The sequence below is a fragment of the Anticarsia gemmatalis genome, chromosome 16 (assembly GCF_050436995.1).
Source record: "Anticarsia gemmatalis isolate Benzon Research Colony breed Stoneville strain chromosome 16, ilAntGemm2 primary, whole genome shotgun sequence".
In the NCBI taxonomy this organism is placed as follows: Eukaryota; Metazoa; Arthropoda; class Insecta; order Lepidoptera; family Erebidae; genus Anticarsia; species Anticarsia gemmatalis.
This window is the reverse complement of record NC_134760.1, coordinates 11,274,977-11,297,230: the sequence shown is the minus strand read 5'-3', so window position 1 is coordinate 11,297,230 and position 22,254 is coordinate 11,274,977. Positions and strand designations below refer to the sequence as shown.

General features: G+C 33.9%; 1 protein-coding gene across 2 annotated transcripts in view; it reads right to left on the bottom strand.

Annotated features, from left to right (window-relative positions):
- The window catches only part of LOC142979635 (Ig-like and fibronectin type-III domain-containing protein 2), a 183,523-nt gene extending 171,248 nt beyond the window's left edge, over nt 1–12,275 (bottom strand). For both annotated transcript variants that reach the window (XM_076124683.1, XM_076124684.1), the window contains exon 1: nt 12,112–12,275. The gene's annotated coding sequence lies outside the window, so the exon portion shown is untranslated. The remainder of the gene's footprint in view (nt 1–12,111) is intronic.
- Between the last annotated feature and the right edge of the window lie 9,979 nt (nt 12,276–22,254).

Here is a 22,254-nt window from a genome sequence, read left to right as displayed (position 1 = left end):
GCAATTTAAAAAAGTTGCTATAATTTTTTGGTCGCATCTCCGGATTAATAATGCAGGATTTAATTAGAAAAAATTCCCGACAGATATTCTTTTACGGTGTCCATTTGTCTTTTGCCATTTGCCTATCGTAATATGGACCGAGTATACTAAAACCCCAACATACACACGTAATTGATTACAGTAGCTTTTTACCTACTTACCGTGGACTAGTAGTAATATTATCGAAGTGTTCCTTATCATATACTAAAACAAGTACAATTCCTTCCCCAACTTAAAAGCGTCCTAATGGCTGTGTAAGTGACGTCACACACCATACGCGTTTAAGATTACATAATGAGCTGTAATTAGTTGATGGTGGACTCAGCAGGTGTGGAGGAGAGAGGGGAGGTAAATACATTTAGCTTAACGAGATATATGCATATTTTAACTTCATGTGCTTTTTGGTGTTGAGTGGTTTGGAGTTTAGTAGGAACAATAGTTTATAAATATTGTACTAGGTAATGAGTAAAAATTCGTTCGCGTTTCTCTTTTAGATATATGGGGCTTATTTGGCAAGACGTCGGTGTATTGACCTGCAAAATTTCATCGGAGTCAGATCAGCCGTTTAGTAAGATAAGCCTAAAGTACTAATATTTGCATTGATAGATCCAATGTAACTATATTCAAATCCAAACAATGGTAGTTTTCTTAAAATTTAATAACAATTCAGCTTTTTTTTATAAATTCCTTGATTAGTTATAATTTTTAAAAACAAAAATCTGGTTTTAATGAGTCCTTATTATGTTAAATGATCTTTCTAAAGACCCTTCCTGCAAGGGGCATAAATTACCAAATAATAAGACGCCCAAGGGTCTCAAATAAGGGATTAAAAAATAATAAATAACACAAAAGACAGTTTTTCAAGCGGAACTTTATTAATTACGGCGTCTGAAGTAAATAGCGTAAAATGGCTCCTGGATTGTTTTAAACTCAATTACGAAGGTTTTATTGAGTATTTTTATAATAGACTTCATAATTAGTTTGTTATTTTAATGGTACAGGTTTTGTTTTAATACTTTTGGACATGGGTAGATATTTAAAATAGTTGTGGATTTTTTTACTGTTTAAAGTTGATATGTGTATAATTCACGACTATGGGCTTTATTTATGAGTTTCATAATGGTTAACAAAATCGTGCTAATTTTTTAAACAGACTTCTTTCAACGAAATATATCATTCAATATTTAATCATTGCAATATTAACTATTTACCTTAAATTGATTAGATTGACATACCATTTTTTAAAACAGGCTAGAGACTGTATGGTTTTCCATATAAAAACTCTTGCTAGCGCGTGTATTGATCACACATAACTTTAAAAAAGGACCATCTAGACACGAATTTGCTTTTCATTTTCCCATCCGTAAAATTCATAATCCTCTTCCAATCTCTTTCACAAAAACAGCCATCAGAAATACTCCACAAATATACAAACAGCGGTTCCTTTTAACTCAGATACGTCAGACAAAGTCACGCTCCACGACTAGCACTCATTCGTTGATTTTTGTTTTTGACAAAATGCCATACGCAAGCATTGTACAAAGGGTTTGAAGGCTTCAACAAAAAGTTTTGAAACCTCCGTACATTTTAAAGGTAAACAATTTCCGCTACGATATTATATGAGAATATTTAAATATACGTAAGCCTGTGGCTTTGGCCGGCAAAAGATTTTCTGAGGCGAAAAGTATCCTATAAATAAGGGGAGATAATAAGTGTGTGTAATCTCTTTATTTAAAAAATATCGATCCAAGAGCCGTATTTTGAGATTTCAAAACGATGCAAGTTCCGTTTTTAGAAAGGAATAACGCTATAAGCATATAGCGCTGTCTCCACTTAAGGATAGAACTTGAATCGCTTTTACAGTAGCGTGATTCTCTAAACCATCCAAATCTCAAACCTAGAGAACAGTCTAGCTAACGAGAAATTAATTGGTATAAGTACAAAATATGATAAGCGCTTCTAGCGGGCACATAATGAACTATTTTTGCAGTGTTTTTTAAATTTTAAATCCCGATACTCGATAGTACCGACCGTAGAGGATCGCGCTATGGATCATAATATAACTTTGGGAGAATTCACGAGAAGAAGTAATAAACATTTAAAATATTACTAGGATTTAGCTAAACAAATAGATTCTCTCAAACAATTGTTTAGGTTTCGTTTCGGCCTATTTTCCAAAATTGGGAACTCAAAGGTCGATCTAATTAGTGTGATAATTAGTTGCTTGTTGTAATTTCTACTGACTAAGTTCTAACTGCTAATTGTTTTAGGCAAAGAGCAGAAATAAATAGGATATAATATAATATTAGTACCTAAGGACTTTTCATGATTATTTTGATGTTATTCAAACCATTTCGAGGCCTTCGAAATGGCTTAGATTCTCGCAGATTCGTGCTGAAATATTTCAGATAACATTTTTAAATCGTTGGAACACTTTAGCTTAGCTGCGCTTAGCTCAAATGATTGAAAACCTTCGCGTTCCTGAAAAATCGACCTTGACACTAACCCTGAAAAACTGAAACTACATTTTGCGTCTGAATACCTGTGAAAGTTCTAACGAATTCTTAATATTTAAAATAAACCACAAAAATACTAAAAAGCTTGTGTTTAAGGCACTGATATGACTAATGTACTGATGTAAATTTGCTGAAAGTAAAGAGTTTATCCTAGGGAAAGAAACAAGCTCATCATCATCCTAGACTTTCTTACAACTACGTTGGAGTCAGCTTCCAGTCTCACCGGATGCAGCTGAATATCTGTATTTTATATGGAGCGACTGTCTATCTACCGGTAACGACTGTCAAAGTTTTTTTGAAAATGACAGCCGGGACAATTTAACGTATGGTACGTTAAATTGTCCCGGCTGTCATTTCACACAAACCGGAACTAAAACTATAGTCGTATTATTATGGGTGGTGTCAGTCTCTATCCAAACTAAACTATTCTAACTAAACTACGACAAATAAAGCATTATAGAATGACAAATATACATTAAGATAGGGAAAAATATTATTTTAAAAGCCTTCTGTGTAAGTCCTCTGGCGTCCTCGTAGGACTTTCCGCACTTTATTAAAATTGCAAAAAGACGTCCCGCCATTCTCATTCAGGTTTTCAACGAAATCTAAATTACATTCTTTTCCTGGAACACGTAGCCTGTGTATTTTTATTATAAGGGACTGTTGAGGAAGTAAGAGTGGTGAACTAAGGTAATCAAAGAGTCACTAGTTGGATATTACTTACGAATTGCTATACGTGCAATAATGTTAATTATCAATACTAATATTATAAAGCCGAAGAGTTTGTTTGTTAGAACGCGCTAATCTCAGGAACTACGGGTCCGATTAGAAAAATTATTTCAGTGTAAGATAGTCCATTTAATGAGGAAGGCTATAGGCTATATAACATCACGCTACGGCCTTTAGGAGCGGGAAAGCAACGAGAAATGTTACAAAAACGGGGAAAATTATGACCCATTCTCTCTTCGGCGACGCAAGCGAAGTAGCGCGGGTCAGCTGGTCTAAAATAGTTATACATAGTAAAAAAGTGTGAATGTTTGGTCAAGTTACGAAAATAGAAATGTGTATTTTTCAACATGTAAAGTAGGTATTAGAACTTCCTGTTGTGACATTACTCCCGTGGAAACACAATATAACAAGTTATTTCATCAAGCATAAACTGCGGCTAGTTTAAAACCGTTTAAGCCATTCATTGCCACCGCCCAATGCCACGCTAATAAGAAACAATAAAAAGTACAGTCAGCACAAAAAATATAGACTTAAAGTTTTTTTTATTATCTGTAAGGTCAAGCGATGCGAACAAAAAGGCCAGTTAACGGAAAGAACGTTCTCGCAATTTTGTTGATTTTGCATTTTTTTATTAAAATGTTTAAAACAAATGCTCATTTTTGAAGGATAATCGGTTTTGTAATCATATTTTATACAAAATTAAATTTCATTAACTATATAAATGTCAGATAAATAAATTAGGCATTTAAAAATCGACTGCTTCTGAGGCACAGTGGTTAAGGTCGCCACACCAGTGCATCGGGGAGTCGTGGGTTTGATTCCCACATGAAACAATATTTTTTACGATCCACAAATAGTTGTTTCGCGTCTAGTTATACTTTGTATCCATTGTTTGTATATTTGTTAAAGTCGCCGCGACACAGAAACAATTTCCTAGTGTTAGAATTGTCTTTTTAAAACAAGAAATAAGACCACAATTTAGCATTTTCCGTACACCGCAAAATAATAACACAAAAGAGATTGCTTTAAGAGTAATTAGTTTTGAAAACTTATCGCCTGACGCTGAGAGGGAAGTGAGTTTTTAAAACTACTCTTGACAAAGTTTGTTTTCTTCTAAAAGGATGAGAATATAAAATGTTTAAGTCTTTCCTTTCAACAACTAGTTTATGCCAGTGGCTACCACAGTTTTTGTCATTATAGCTGCTTCAAGATATGATCTATCACTCTACCAAATTGCTTCCTAATCGGGCCATCTCTTTGAAGTGATAGTAGGACATACAAACATATCGAATGTCCTTCACATTGTCTATTGTTACCTATGGATATCATCTATCTTTCGTATGGTTAGTGGTCAACCTAGTGTCATAGTGGACAGTGGTTCAGGCCGCCCGAAAGGCCTTTGACATGGCTTGACGACTGTTATCTTTAAAACAACTGTGACCGACTTTTTACGTGCCCTCCAAAGCGGACGCTCAGTTCAAATACCACTATGCGGTCACCCATCTATGAAATGACCGCGCTAACAGTTGCTTAACCCGCAGAACGTTTAACGGTGAGCGTTACTGGCTATTATATGTCATCAAAATGATAAACAAACCATTATAAAATTCTAACCCGGTCAAATTTTATTAGACGAGAGAAATCAATCAATAACCAAAACAATGCTTCATACATTTAATAAACCGAATGAGTCATCGTATGTCGAAAATGACAACGTCATTACGCAAAATTTCACCGCGACGCACGAAACAATGGAAACGAACAATAGACTATTGATATATCGGTTCGACTGTACAAACAAAATATGAGAATAACGGTACACGGCGAAGATATTATGACATGTTATTTTTAATTTTAATATCGTGATTAAATATTGTATATAAAACAATTAATAAATACATTTATCCCATTACTATCCCTAAACTCAGGACCCCCTCCTTCATTCGGCCAGCATTGGGACACTAACGGATTAAAAAGCCATTGCTGTCCCGCTGCTGGGCAAGGATCTTCTCCCGAACGAGGAAGCTTTTCGACCTTAGTCTACCTACCAATATGATGATTTTTTGACCGATACAATAATAAACGATATTTAACCAATTCCGGAAATAAATCCCACGTTTGTGAAATCTTGAGGCACAAGCCAGATATTTAACACGGAAGAAGTCGCGGGTATGGTCTAGTTCATCAATATAATAACACCCTAAGCTCTATACCAATTAAATTTATTGATTCATACAAAGTAATAATATTGCAATCAAATAATCATAGATTTCCTTTAATATTTTTTATAAAAATATCGAAGTGTTGATACATACGTATAAGTTTTTTTTCGCCACATAAGTCTTAATTGATATTAATGGAGGTTTTTATTCAATTAACACTTTATTCTATGGTTCTAATTAGTGTTATTACTGTTGGATGATATTGTTGTATTTATTTTAAATGGAATTTTACACAAGATTTTTCTATAAACTCGTATAAGTTTAAGTTCATGCCTGCAAAATTATTTCTAAAGATATAATGTGTTCCTAATTTGCAAAAAGATGCAATATTATTGCTCTGGTACAATAATGTAAATTAAGTCTAAAGGCATAATCTCGCAGTTTGATAAATAGTCCAATCATTTGGTAATTTTACCTGGAAATTTTTCAGGGAGTTTTGAAAATTGGTGAATTTATAGATTTTGGTATGCTCTTTTCGAATTTCAACTTTGCCACCTCGTACACCCGCCGCTCGCGCCGCCATTTTAAAAAAATGGCGCCTAAAAACGGTTTTTGGGGAATGTCTCCTTTCCGACGCATTTTACGAACAAAATATTTATGTACAAAATTAAACTAGAAAAAATCCCCTACAATTTATGTATCAATATTTTTTTTCATAAAATCAATAGTTTTTGGCGTACGAGCGCCACAAAGAGTTATTCATCTGCACCACCACGTGTTTTTCGTATATTTTACTAAAATATTCTATTCTAAAATGCCGGTAGAAGCTATATTATGAGAAATATTTAGTTTAGGCTGAGTCATCAGTGATCTGATCTCATCTTATGAGAAGCGAAGTTGCGCGGGTCAGCTAGCTGACCCGCGCAACTTCGCTTCTCATAAGACAATCATAATTTTCCCCGTTTTTGTAACATTTTTCACTGGTACTCTGCTCCTATTGGTCGTAGCGTGATGATATATAGCCTATAGCCTTCCTCGATAAATGGGCTATCTAACACTGAAAGATTTTTTCAAATCGGACCAGTAGTTCCCGAGATTAGCGCGTTCAAACAAACAAACAAACAAACTTTTCAGCTTTATAATATTAGTATAGATGAGACAACTCAGACACATTCTAATAGCAAAGTTCATATCTCAAAGTAACTGTCACATTACAACATTCATCACTTATTGAAGATCTTTTTTAATCTCTAGGCCATAATGTATGAGATGTGTATCACATTGATGATACTTTACACGTGTGACTATACGCGGCATTCAACCTCAGTCAGTCTGTGAGAAATTGTTTAAAAAAGTGTAGAAATCTAACCAGTGTTTATAAATCAAATGGGAAGTTACACTATCTAATTATAGATTGTACATTTCTCTTGAATTATTATGTCTATTGATGAAAATGGCATGAAAATTTGTTAAGTAGTTTTTAGTGGTTTAGATAGATTTTGTGTCTCAGCGCTTGTGTTTACGAACACTCATCACGAGGTTTTAGGTTCGATTTCCGGTTAATGCAAAGTGCTATTGGGATTTTCAAATCGGACTAAGTGGTATTGGTCTTTGATTACTTATGTTATAACTAGCTGACCCGCGGAACTTTGCTTGCGTCATAATTTTCCCCGTTTTTGTAACATTTCTCTTTGCTACTCCGCTCCTATTGGTCGTAGCGTGATGATATATAGCCTATAGCCTTCCTCAATAAATAGGCTATCTTACACTGAAAGAATTTTTCAAATCGGATCAGTAGTTTCTGAGATTAGCGCGTTCAAACTAACAAACAAACAATCAAACAAACAAACTCTTCAGCTTAATAATATTAGTGTAGATAATAGTAGCCTCTTAGGATTTTTAATTCTTAATAGTCACCTGGAATTTAGTAACGTGGTATATGGCAATAGGCTAGTCTTTATAACATGGAACTAACGTGACTTCGGTGAAACCCGAGTATATATCACACATGTCTGCTTACACCTTTGAGTATAACAAGCGTGATGTATTTATGTACGCAGACACACGCGACGCATTTAGTTTTATATTATAATATGTAGTTATATCAACAAACTATACCTCGATTCTCTACCACTATCGACTTCCGACAACCAAACTATCATCGAGAAATTTTGTATGAAAATCTGATCAGCGCCTCTGACGGACGGCGAAAGAAATATTTTGAAAGTACAATCTAAATGTCAAAATTTCGATAGCTAGCCGGTTGTCGGTAGTCGATTGTGGTAGAGAATCGAGGTACTAGTTACGTGACACAAAATGACACGCTCATAGAACCAACAAAAACCAATAATATTTTTGAAACAATATCACAAAATGTTGACAAAAAATAGCAGCTGTTATTCTACCATGGCTTGCTGCACCGTTGTCATATGAACGCAATCTGCTGCCAATTTATTTACAACTCCGAGTATTCGTTTGGTTTAACTGAATAAATATTGTAGAAAAAGCCTAACCTACCATTCTGTAGGGAATTAAAATCGACATGATATTTTAATACATGCAATTCACTTCTATTGCTACATCTATAAAGCTTTAATGAAAAGGTCATCGACTTTATCTCATTGCAAGGAAGTATTATAATACTCTGAAGACGGTCATACCCAGTTGCGCTTACCGGTCGGTAAACAATCTGTGCTTTAAGCAACGTCTCTGTGCTTCGGAGGACACGTAAAAAGTCCCGGTGTTGTCAATTAAAATAACTGTTTTTTAGCCTTGTCAAGGACCTTTCGAGCGACTTGAACAACTCTGACACCAGGTTGACCAGTATACGAAAAAAATATTTTTATACACCTTTTATGCCTACACCTCCGGGTACAAACAGGCGTGGTATTTTGTATGTACATACAATACTATACATAGATGTAAAGGAATTATAAGTAAAGTTACTGACAAGCAACTCAAAAGGTCGTAATCAAATCCTTTAGTTCAATCCACCTTGGTATTTAGAATCTTAGGAAACTATAAACCAACCTCATGATAAAAAATGCACGTAACTATTATACTTGATAATTAACATACAATTGCCATTATATAAACAGAATATAGTATTTTCTTAAATGTTAATCTTTAATATAACTTCAAGGAAAACGTATCTTCCGTGAGAACGCATTCATGAAGCGACGATAAAAGTTGAATGTAAAAAGAATTATATAACCACTTTGACCTAAGAACGAAAACAACAATGTCAACTAACATCTGAGAAAAAATAAAACGTGAACTTGAAATATACATACATAATATTACGACTGTTATACCCAAAGGTGAAGGCAGAGGTAGAGTATGAAATATACCCACATTTCGTCATTAACAATGTAAGTCCCATCATCCCATGTAATATGGAGTGAGCCTATTGACATTTACCGGAGACTTAACCAAATTTCGGGAACATAATGAGAAGCAATACAATACAAATTAAAAAAGTAAATTATTTTGTACAACCCGGGAATCGCACCCGAGACCTCATGATCAATCAGTTAAACTTACGACTGTACCACAGAGTGAACTTGAAAACGATTGCAAAATATAATACGACGACACAAATACTTTGTATTGATTTATGCAAAGCGTTACACAAGGTACGACGTAGTGCCACAAATATGATCGATGTGAGTAAAGCTTTTGACGCCGTGTATCATGTTACTAAACAGACATCTCATTGTTGGTTGGTTACGCTACGAATAGATGACTTCCCGTTGCATAACGTAAGAGGCGACTAAAGGATACATCGTATTTGTCATCAGGTACTCACGTTTTAAACTACTGTGAAGAATTTTATTATTCTCGGGCTGAATTTTTGCTTGAAATAAAGATACAATCATATATTTTAAAACAATTAATGCTAATTTGCAAGTTATTTAACATTTCGTGAAGTAAAAACGACAATAAAGAATGTTTAAAAAAACTATTGTCTATAAAAACGAAGAAAAGTAATCGAATCAAAATCACGATGTTATGCAAAACGTAGTCAAGAATGAAATTCGTAATACGAACCAGATTATTGAATCACATGATCGAACAAGTGCCGGCTACGTAATATAAATTCAATAAGTCAAAATGATTGTTGATGTAATAAAACCTAATCAATAAATAAGTACGTTTCGAAAGTATTCATTGAAAAACGCGTACCAAGGCATTGTTATAACAAAGTAATTCCGATCTATTTTGGGAAAAGTATCCTCATGTATAAAATTATATTTAATATCTTGTTTAAGCGCGTACAATATTTTCTTCTAAAACATATATTTCACCGTTTATCCACGAACTACGAAAATATATTAAGATAATGAGTTTTTGGTATTTATTACACACGTTAAGCATGAAAATTTGTTGTTTACTTTTACGTTAATAGCTGCGAAGCATTACTGAGGTAAGCACCTATTCTAAAACATCCTGGGGCTTGTGATAATTTTTGGGTAATTTACAAGTTTTTATACGGCAGGTACACCAGTTCACACTTAGAAAATTTGTTAAAAGAAACTTTATAACAGCTAAAACATTCTTCTAAGATAAAGATTATTTAAAATAAAAACCTATAGGTACCTGTGACTTCGTTCGCGTAGATTTTCGAAAATGTAGTAACCAGTATTTGACGTTTAAGCATCAGCTATATCAATGTCAAATTTCATCAAAATCCGTTCAGTAGTTTAGCTATAAAAGCGTCATACAAAATTTCGCATTAACAAATATTACAAATACCACAATATTTTGGGTCTACTCAGCTAAAACCCTGTAAGTAATCCAACCAACAAATTGTCTGTGTACAAAAGATAATTTCCCTAATATCAAAGCTCAACAACCTTTTAAAGTCGTAACATGGGGTACAATAGAATCAGGTGATGTTCCACGTGAAAGTGTGTTTGAAAAGGGCCCGTGTCATGAGAAGGGACTAAGGGAAAGACTACCTACAGTTTTTATTGTTTAGGACAAGGGACACTGAAGAACAACATTACATAAATAAAAGGACGATTTATAAAACCTGGGATTTTTGGTATATTTTTTTAACTTAAGATTTCAGTGGAGTTTTGATTGCATGTGCAATTTTGCTATCGTTGTATATCGTATAAAATATCCAGGCAATTTTTTTTGTAGATATGAATATGGACGAAAGTCACAGTTTCCTTAACCAAGTAGGATAGGTACGTACTTGACTACCAGTCAAATCAGCTACTCTTTACGCCAATGTCAAATGAATGAAAAATATGAAATGTCAAATCACATTTGAGTATAGAAATACGATTTATTGACGTGACAGTTTCGTATTTTCGTTGGTATCAAATGGGTGCCCAAAAATGTTTGTCTGTAATAATTACAGTTTAAACATTATTTACGAAATAAATTATACAGCCTGAGCATTTAAGATGAACCTTTTACGAGTACAAGTTTAATAAATTTTCGTTAACCCAGTCAACTACACAATTGTGCAGTAGATGTCAAGGTTCACAAAAGATCCACAACCTATTAGTATAGTTCTGATAATTTCTAGAACTATAACAAGGTTGTTTATAAGGTCGAATACTCTGCTAATAGAAGACATTGAGAAAGGAAAAAAAGGGAAAATAAATATTGTATTTGACATCTTAAATGAGTTAAAGGTCGAAAGGTTAAAATTGTAGGACTTTATAACAAATAGATATGATTATGTTTGATAGCAGACAATTATATAATTAGCCAATTGTTTTCATGGAATCCATGGGCCTTCTATAAATATGAGATAGGTTAAAGGTTAAAGGCTATTAAAAATATTTTTTATGCTGAAAGTTTTTGCGATAATTCCTAAAGATTTCTTTGGTATTGTATTTTCCATTGGTACATTTTGTGTTAAATTTTAATTCAGTAATTAAAATAATGGAAATTAATACTATAATTTGAATGAAATATTACTTAGCTGTCGTCGTTAGATTTCATAAAGAGATAATATTTTAATAATTATATAATTACTCATAAAGTTTAGGTATTTCCCACCATACGATCTCAAACTTATATTTTCTTGCTTTATTTAATTAACAATAAAATATATTTAAATGTTAAAACACTAGAATTTTCCAGAAATGAATCATCTTCGTTTATTTTGATTTCAAAGTAAATGTCATATGACGTTATTACCCGATCTTCCAATATTATAAGAGACTGGTCTATAAAACGCATTTTGCTGACCTTTGAACAGAAAATATATAAACAACTTGATTTTGTTTTTATTTTAAGAAAACGCTATTAAAAATCAAAACAAAGATTATTCGAAAAAAAACGAATATGATTAATTTATTATTCAAAAATTATACATTTTAATATTTACCAAGGTTGTGTTGCCAGCCTATTAATTATTAAAATATTGTTTTTTTTTTCATTTACACCCAAAATATTCGCAACTTTGGTAACGAGCCTAATAATAAATGTAATGTATTTTTTACGTTTTCAATGACACATATCAATATCTTGTTCTAAAAAATACACCAAACAAAAAGCTGTCCTAATACGTGTATCCAACAAATATCAGTTATTACTGCAATAAATAGCCTTTTGTTCGCCTGAGTAATACAGTTTTTTGCCCTTACTTTTACTTTACATTTCATGGTTATTTCTAGAAAAAAATATATACATATACCAACCTTTATAGCAAACAAAAATCCTCACACATTCACAGGTATAAAATAAAAAATGAAAAACACAATTTGAAAACGAACACTCGCGACGGTTTGTCCGACGGAGGTGCGGCGCTCGCTCCGACAACGACTGCGCGCGTTGAGCGACGCCAAGCGACTGACTGACTGTCCCACAACACCCACTACATACATAAAACAATCATTTGTTTATATCATAATTAACAAAGGTAACATTTGCAGTGCATTGCAGTACAGCTGAAGACGAGGTCACCGTTTAGAACCTTTTTTCTTCTAATTGGATTCGTTGGTTACGAATTCAATGTCACCGTTTGAAGTCGCTTTGAAGAAAATAAAGAATAGTGGTTTGTTATAATTCTACGCTTTCGTATTGTTTTGGTTATGTCAGAATAATAGAGCGCCAAGTGCTGTGGTATTTTGAGAATATTTTTAAAAGAACTTGTATTTTAGTCGTTGTAAGAAATCGATTGATATTTTTGAATCCTTAAGAATTGATCTATAAACTAAGGGTATTGTATTCATAATACTTATTATGGCTTTGTTTGAAACCTTTATATCTCTAACATTTATAGTAGTACAAAATTTTGCAATTACTGCCGTTGACAGGTGTAGTCAGATAGGCTCTAATATAAGGTGTTAAATAAAGTATTTCCTAAAACCCTATGCTAAATATAATAATGTTGTCAGTTTCTAGTAGTGTTATATTACCTCGGAAAATTGAGATTGCGGGTAGTACCTACCTTTAAAGTATATTTGCCTCTGTGCGTGGTCTCCTGATGATAAGGTCTCCAAAGAACTATTGGTATTTTCTAATCGATGTACATAGAATATATATCTATATTAGCCCGGAGTTTGGTAATGGACCCGGTATATGGCCATAAGCTCGCCCCTTAAAAGGCTTGATATACTCGTATGTACCTCTAAAGTCCGTTTTTTGATTATAATCTGACCCATCTTTTAATTTATTATGCGATTCATTTATATTATTACACATATCTATCAAGTATTTGCGATAACGTGGTTATCCTAAAGCAATAACGAAATTTAATTTCCTACAGAAAGAAATCGTTCTCAGCCGTTCAGGCGAACACATGGGATTTACGCAGCGCAACCCTAAGTAAAGGGGTTAACGGCCTCCTAACCCCCTAAGCTAAGTGAATGTATAGCTGTCATATATTGTGTTGTACAATACACACTAATGGTAAACCATACTGTGGAAGTAATGGAAAGGGTTAGCAGTGTAACCTTAGTACGCAAGGAGATCAAGTTTGAAACAAAATTACTAACCCCCCCGGTTTCTGAGTACATTTAGCGGTAGTTTATCTATTCAATAGCGTTATTTTATATGAGTTTAAACGCTATTGAAAAAATAAACTACCGCTAAATGCACCTCAGAAACCGGGGGTAAGCCATCTACATCCATGAAAAACAAATATTTTCTTACTTTACCAGAAGGAGAGCTTTGAAATTTTACAAAAGATTATCTTTATATATATAATTCTTCTGTAAGTGTGTATGTCACTAAACTACTCTTAAACGACTGGACCGATTCTGATGAAATTTGTTGTGTGTGTTCAAGGGGATCTGAGAATGGTTTAGATTCACAATTTTGTTCGCTGGACAATGTTTTTTTAATTAATTTTTAATTTATAAGACAGGACAACGTCTGTCGGGTCCGCTAGTAAATTATAAAAGTCTTCATTATTTTACTGTCCCAATGCACGCACGATTATGACGAAGTGAGATAATGAGAAATAATAAGACTTTGAGTCCACAACACTGACCTAGTGGGGCCTTTGCATTCTTCCAAGAACTGTTTATAACCTCCCAGGCATGCCGAGCTTCCTTGCTTCCTTTACAATGTTTCCCTTCAATCTTAAAGCAATTTCATTGATGTCTTATTATTAATCCCTTCATCGATCGCGTTTGAAAATAATGTTTGTACCACAAAGCCTTGGCCTTAAATAATGACAAAATAAAGTGTATTAGATTGCCTTTGTACATTCATAATTAAAATATTGCAATACACTTGCGAGCTTTATGGCAAATTGTAAGTGAATCACCTGCGTTCTACATAGTTACGAGTACATACCAACGCGCATAGATTCGCAACTCTGACATTTATTCGCACTTTAAACAATGAATAGTTTTACCTTCGCGGTAAAGTAGCAATAAAGATTCTTCCTAGATTTTAAGATTATAATTCTTGCTTTTGCCTTACCGTCTGCAAATCTAAAGATTCAGATTTTTTAAAATAGAAAGAAGAAGATATTCAGTCAACTATTGGGTATAGATATGGCAGCCTACAGCTGGGCATAGTTTTTCTTTTAGAACAAGAGAAAGGTAAAGTCTATTTTTTTATAAATTCCTTTTTAACTGCACTTTTGGCGCAATGGTAAACCATTGGTGGTGTCAACCAGTGGTCACCTCGCCGCATTAACCGAAACTCCGCGTGTGGTGGGTTCGAATCACACCCGGGACAAATCTTTGTGTGATGAGCACGAGTATTTGTTCTGAGCCTGGTTGTAAATGTATGCATACAATTATGTATTTAAAAGTATATGAGCATTTTTAATAGTTATTTGTATATATAGCCGAGTGGTATAAGTTGACACCTCCCACACAAGTGGTCGCAGGTTCGAACCCGAGGCAACACACCAATGACTTTTCGAAGTTATGTGTGTATTAGAAATAATTATCACTTGCTCCAACGGTGAAGGAAAACATCGTGAGGAAACCTTGCACGCCTAAAATTTGTTAAATACATTTATTGAGGGCATGCAAAGTCCCCAACCCGCACTTGGCCAGCGTGGTGGACTCAAGGCCTAACCCCTCCCTCATTACGGGAGGAGACCCTTGCCCAGCAGTGGGACATTAATTAATGGGTTAAATTTATTTGGATACCATAATACAAGCTCTGCTTAGTTTGGAATCAAATAATCATGCGTGAGTGGTCGAATGATATTTATTTACTTTTTTATAGAACTAACAACCGTACAAGGTATGCCTTAAGAAGTTACTATATGATAAAGTTGAATTAGAACATAGTCACGCTTGGTTGCTTATAGCCAAGAATGGAAAGCATTCATTCTTCTTATAACTATTCTAAAACATATTCCCTTTGCAGTCCAATGACTATCTTCCGTTGAAAACAAAATGACACCGCTAAACTTTCAATTCAGTCTGTATCAGAAATACAGAGCAAGCGGGAAAGTGAGGAAACTAAATACATAATGCATGAGACTTGCTCTCCGAACTGTTCCTTCCAATCTCTACCCTGTATTGATTCAAGTCTTTTTTATAAACTAGTGTGATAATTTACATTATTTGCGTCTTCTGATTATGCAGTGCTTAACCACTATATCTAGGCAATTCATGATGTTATAAGTTTTCTTGCAAAAAAAAGTTATGCTTTCCTTAAAAACATACTGGCGGCTTTTTAACAACGTTGACATTGGAGTAACGACCACCATAAACAAAAACGTACGCTTTAGATTCAATTATATGTAAACCTGCTTATGTTCGTTTGAATAAAACGCCTCGTTACATAGTTGATCGAAATACGGATACGTATAAATTTGTTTTTTGTCGTCATTCTATTCTTACACCCACTTACCTTAGTAACATACAGCTAGTTAACAGATTCGTTATAGAAGAAGAATGTATACTTTTAAAACACTCCTTAACTGGTCAAAGATCAATAGCAGTCCAGAAGCACATTTATTTTAAGACATTTATTTCATTTAATATCCGCTAGTGGCTAATCTATTTTTCTCCAAACAGTACCGTAACAGTCTCGCAAGTGATTCCGACCCGCAACAAACGTCAATCTTCCTTAAATCACAAACTAGCCCCTGCTCTCCACCAACCTAAGGCTAAACCGGGTGTCGGATTTGTCAAGCTCCTAATTGCTCCTAACGACAGCTTCACACGCGCCGCCCTCAATTGATGGCTCCACGTAATCTCCCTGGACTACGAGGGTCTAAAACTTGACCAATGTGACTTACTGCAAACACTTTAATATTTATTTATTGCGCTTGTTTAAAATGGATTCTGACCGTGATTATGGATCTTGTAGTTAATCTTGACTAATGTCAAGTGTTTATTTTGCTGGTGGATCTGGGATAGTTTAAGTATTTACTATGTTACATAAGTACATAGTATCACGCCTGTTATACCCGAAGGTGTAGCAGTTGGCAGAAGAGTTTGGAATTTATCTACGACCTAAGAATATTAGTCCGTTATCGAACCCGAGACTTCATGACTAGCAGGCGGATACACTACCAACCGCGCCACAAAGTCAATCAATGTTTATCTTTAATTAGCTGACCCGCGCAACTTCGCTTGCGTCACGTAAAATAAGATAATGGGTCATAATTTTCCCCGTTTTTGTAACATTTTTCGTTACTACTCCGCTCTTAATAGTCGTAGCGTGATGATATACAGCCTATAGCCTTCCTCGATAGATGGGCTATCTAACAGTGAAAAAATTTTTCAAATCGGACCAGTAGTTCCTGAGATTAGCGCGTTCAAACAAACAAACAATCAAACAAACAAACAAACTCTTCAGCTTTATAATAAGTATATAGATAAGTATAGAATATATAGATATAGATAGATATAGATATATAGATATAGATATGTTTTGGGTTTTCGACTGTTCAAGTCTAGACTTCTAAATCAAAGTAAGCCGATTAAGTTGCGAAATAGTGTTGAATTAAAAACTATTATGGCAATCGATAGGCGATATCGATATTTGTTTCTCAATATTGAAAATCCCTATCGAAATTATCACATGTTCACGTTAGGGATGTGAATTATTGCCAATGTTTGCGAATACATGTTAAATGTACTTATTAATATAACCTTTAAATAAAAATAAAGGTCAGAATAGTCAGTTACCGGACAAATTTACTGATCACAAGGTTTTCATATTATATTTTTGATTATAATTTTTCCTACACATTGAAATGTAAATTCTAGGTAGGTATCAATGTTTTACGATTCATTTGAAGCTGTTTGTATATTGTAGGAATGTGATTTTCGAACTGTCTTTCTCTAAAACATCTGACGAAAACGGTATTAATTTTGTTATTTGGTATTTGCCTAAAAATTATAAACATATATTTTGTAAACTTCATAAACTCTAACCGAACATTTTTTTTTACCTAATATTTAACACATGCTCCAACGGTGAAGGAAAACATCGTGAGGAAACCTTGCATGCCTAAAAATTTGTTAAAAAAAAAACATTTATTGAGGGCATGCAAAGTCCCCAACTCGCACTTGGCCAGCGTGGTGGACTGGAGGCGTAACCCCTCCCTCGTTACGGGAGGAGACCCTTGCCCAGCAGTGGGACATTAATGGGTTAAATTTATTTTATTTATTTATAATATTAAACTACTACATATATTATTACAGCTCTTACACTATTTCTTCCTTCATTCAAACCCGAATCAATTTATTAATTCATTCATACATCCACCACAACTCAACTCTTCATCAAATTCAACACAAACTGTCATACAAACATCGAGTTAGTAACATTTGTTTGGTAACCTACTGCGAGTGGCCACGACCGGTGTCAAGGACGTGCCGAACACTTCACGAGAGACAACGTTCAATACTCCTGTATGTTGTATGATTTGTATGAATGTGTATGAAGCAATGTATGATTGTGGTGGCATTTTTGTATGGACAGTTGTTTGTTTGTCGTTTGTCAGTGGTCAACCTAGTGTTAAAGTAGTTCAAGCCGCTCGAAAGGCCTTTGACATTACTTAACGACTGTTATCTAAGTAGACAACAACCTCGATATTTTACGTACCCTCCGAAGCACGGAGACACCCAGTTCCAATAACACTAAGCGGTCACCCATCTATGGAATGATCGCTAAAAGGTTGCGTAACCCACAGATCATTTACGACCGGTGAGTGCAACCGGCTATGGGCTCCTCAGTGCAGTATTTATTTATAAACAAACAAACTTTTTACTAATTAATAAACTCCGTTTACCTTGAACACTATTCTAAGTTTGTCAAGTGGGTGTAAGAATAGAATGACGATAAAAAACTATTTCATATCCGTACTTCGATCAACTGAGTAATGAGGCGTTTTATTTACAAATACAAGTTTGTATGTTATTGGAGGAATATAATTGTAACTATGGCTACGTTTTGGTTTATGGTGGACGTTAGTTCACTGTCAATGCGCACGATCGTAGGTTCGATATCCATATGAAACATAAATCTCTACAGTTAACAAATATGTAGAGCTAGTTCTGATTATACTTTGTGTATGCTTTAAAAATCCGTATTATTTATTTTTTGTTAGCATTGTACTGTAACTTTATCCTGTTAATGTTAATTTTCTCAAATATAAATAAATAGCAAAATAATATTTGAGTAAAGATCTGAAATTGTATTTTTGAAGCACCACCAACCATCAGGTTGCTTTAAAAATACTATTTGAGACCTATTGAAATCGTATATGTTTACTTAGTCCTATCGCCTTTTATATATTTTTGTTTACTTTTCTATTATAAAAATATGTAAACTAACCCGCGGTCTACATTGAAAACCTAGTTATGCAACAATAGCGATGCGCCATGAACTGGATCGGAGATGTATAAGTAAAGGCAGAACGATTTCACTCGCCTCTCGCCTTCATTGCCAGTTACCTCGGAAGGTAATGCTAATCGCTTAGGTTTTATTTTATATCGAGCATTATGCAATGGAAACTATTTTCAGAGAGATACAGAGTTTCGTTTTCGATGGATTATGTGAAATACTTTAGTATTGTAGTGTTCGAAAATTACTTATTTATAATGATTTTTGTTTCAACATTGGTTTGAGTTTGTTAATATCTGCAATAGTCTCTTTGAACTATTTTTTTATATAATAGTTCTATTTCAAATTATTTCAGTTAAGTTTATACTAAGAGTTTAAGCACTACTTGAATATGAAAACCTCCTGTATTACAAATTAACTCAAACTATTAATATCATTTGCACTGTAATAAGGCAGACATCTTGTTTTTGTTACAATTTTATTGTATTATATACTTTGTTACTTACCGCCAGTGTTGATGAATTCTAACATATTCCGGACAAAAACAGATCAAAAATTCAAAATAATCATCCATTGGATATTAATATCAGCCAAGAGGCAAAAGAAGACAAGAAGACCATTATTTATTTAACGCTTATATAAAAGCATTGAACCTTTAGGCTTCTCTTTGTAGCGTAAGAACAACAATAGATTTGTTTACAAAACTGGAGCAAACGTTAAGCGTTAATAAGTTCAACAATTAACATTCCCTCGCGTTACTAACACAAGATAAATATACAAACATACATACATATGTATATAGGTAGCTGTACTATTAGCTCAACTCAACCCAAAGGTATTTCAAACTGGAGTGAAGCTTATCAACTGTAGTATGACGGCAAAGTTATAAAATGGTTTAGAATTTAAAAACAATTTAGGATTTTTGAGGTAATTTTATAAAGAGTTATGTTGAGCCATCCGTTTAGTGTCGATTCGATTCCATTGAAAAAATAACTTGAACGTATTATCTTTAGGTAGTAAATACGTAACTTTATTTCCATTAGATACATATCTATGTTATTTGCAAAACCTCTTTTTCAGTCTGTATTTTGCGTCGAACATATTTTACATAATTAACAAAAGGCCACTTAAAATTAAACACCAATCAATTAATTATTATGTACAGAAGTAGAAAATCCTCGAAATTTTTAGTACTAAAATAACCTTTCATGATTTACACACTCATACCGTAACTGTTATAAAAATCTGCCATAATTCTCCCAACACTTTATTTATTACAAATTACGTAACTACGACTACTTTGTGAACCAAAAAGGCGACATAAAAAATGTATTTATCCTTTAATGTATTTCACGAGTACTTGTATAGGTTTACCTTGACTAAGTTAAGCAGTACCGAAATGGTGCGAGGCGGGGCAGGATAGCTGACCGAATGAATGTAAATCCTGTGCATTCTTAGCCCAGTTTGTAGAGACAACAAAAACTGACACTCAATATAAATAATAAATGTTTTGACAACTCATACGGTCATATAATTCTTAACTAAACTGAGTTTTCACTATTATAACGAGAGAAAGAGTCTAAATACATTCATTTTCTTATACCACCTATAGACATTGCCCTAACTCAGAAATGTCCCAAGTCTGTAGCACCCTAAAGTTGAGATGCAATAGATTGCTTATCTCCGCTAAAATAAGTCACATCAATCTTTAATATCATCAGCCCATATTGTTCCACCGCAAGGCAAGGGCCTTCCTTCCCTCTTCATTTCATTAAAATTCATTTAAGAAATCTTAATCTTGAGTCTCAAAAAGACCTTAACATGTGGCAGATGACCTGATCTAGTGTCATCATCATATTATAACAAACTAGACTGAACAACAAACACTCAACACAATAGGCAACAAATTGTTTAATCTATTCAATATTAACATTATATTTACAAATACAAAACTCCTATTTTTGTTTGTTAAATACATAACAGTTACCATGTGGGCGTATTTAACACACCTTTGACAAAATATAGCACTAAAAAGACCCTTGCTGTAAAATTAGACCTTAATTCTTAAAAAAACAAATTTTAATCTAACTGGTAGCTAAAACAGTTTGAAAATCCGTCCCAAGTTAGAAATCGCTAACCTCTTTCTTTTTGAAGTGGTTTTAAAAGGCAGCCTTTTCATAATATCATCAGCACTATTTATACACTTAACAGAGGTGCATTATGAACGATCACCATTCACGATGTTCATCCGATCAACAAGAGGGTGAGACTATTATTACATAGTATTGAAAATAACTTAATACCATTAAGTTTTTATTCAATAACAAACCAGAAAAGACCGCTAGCACTTTCCCCGCCCTAGGAATCGAACCCGAGACTTAGTCAGCAGTCGTATACATCACCGGCCACACCACAGAGACAATCAAATTACTAACAATGACATTCATTTACCTCATTGCGAGTACTACAAGCGTCGCTAAAACTATTAAATAACCAATGTTTCGGCCGTTGCAATCCTTAATCAACCATTCATTAATTCGATACACGTTACAACTCGAAATGGCCGCTAATCGATTAACACCTGTCGAATAATCGATTGTTACCTCACTTATATTTATTACATTGTTCATTAACAAGAATGTCAGAATTAATTGCATTTATTTATAATTTATCTTTTTTACTGCACAACTGAATCTTGGATCCGAGAATGTACGCGACTTGTAAAAATGGTCTCGGTTTCGGACCCAATTCTTGCAAAGTGGTATTAGGGTTTTCTAACTTCTACTGCATTGTTCTTAATAGTAGCGTTTAGTAACAAACATGGCGAAGACCAACCTTTATTACAGGGACTCACCATGCCTGCCTGCCTGCCTACCTGCCTGCCTGCTTGTCTGCCTTGCCACTGGTCATTCCACTTCCTGTCTCACGTGAATCGAGTCAAACGAAGTTTGATTTCTTAGCCTTTTAGTGGTGATTATAGAAAAAAAACTATATTTCACCCTGCGTCTTCAATTTTGTTAAAATTCATCACAATTGGTCTTATTGTTTAGCCGGGAAACCGCAATAAATAGACAATAAGATTTTTACATTCATACCATTAGGTTATCATAAAAAGTTAAGTACTTGTATTTAAAATGAAACATTGTTCATGCGAACACATAATATTGTAAAAACATAAATACACAAAAAGTTGCGGAAGACCCTGAAATACTCGTAAATATTCTTCATTTCCCCCGTCTGTATGTATGTATGTATGTATGACTGTACGGAAATAAGTGCTTCATGAATTATACTTTACGATTCAATGATATACCATTTGAAAGGTATACAATTGAAATTAACACGGCTTTCGTACACATCGCGTTATGTTTTTGTTAAACTCACTGGTCGGCTTATTAATAAACGTTTACTAAGCTTGGAGTAATTAATCCATAGGTTGTTTCCTTCAAGTTTGTAACTTTTTCTCATTGCGAAAAAAAAATATTAAAAAGGCAATTGTTTAGTTTTTTTGGATACTTTATCATGACAGGGTAAAAAATAATTTATTTTGGCTTTAAGCATAACAT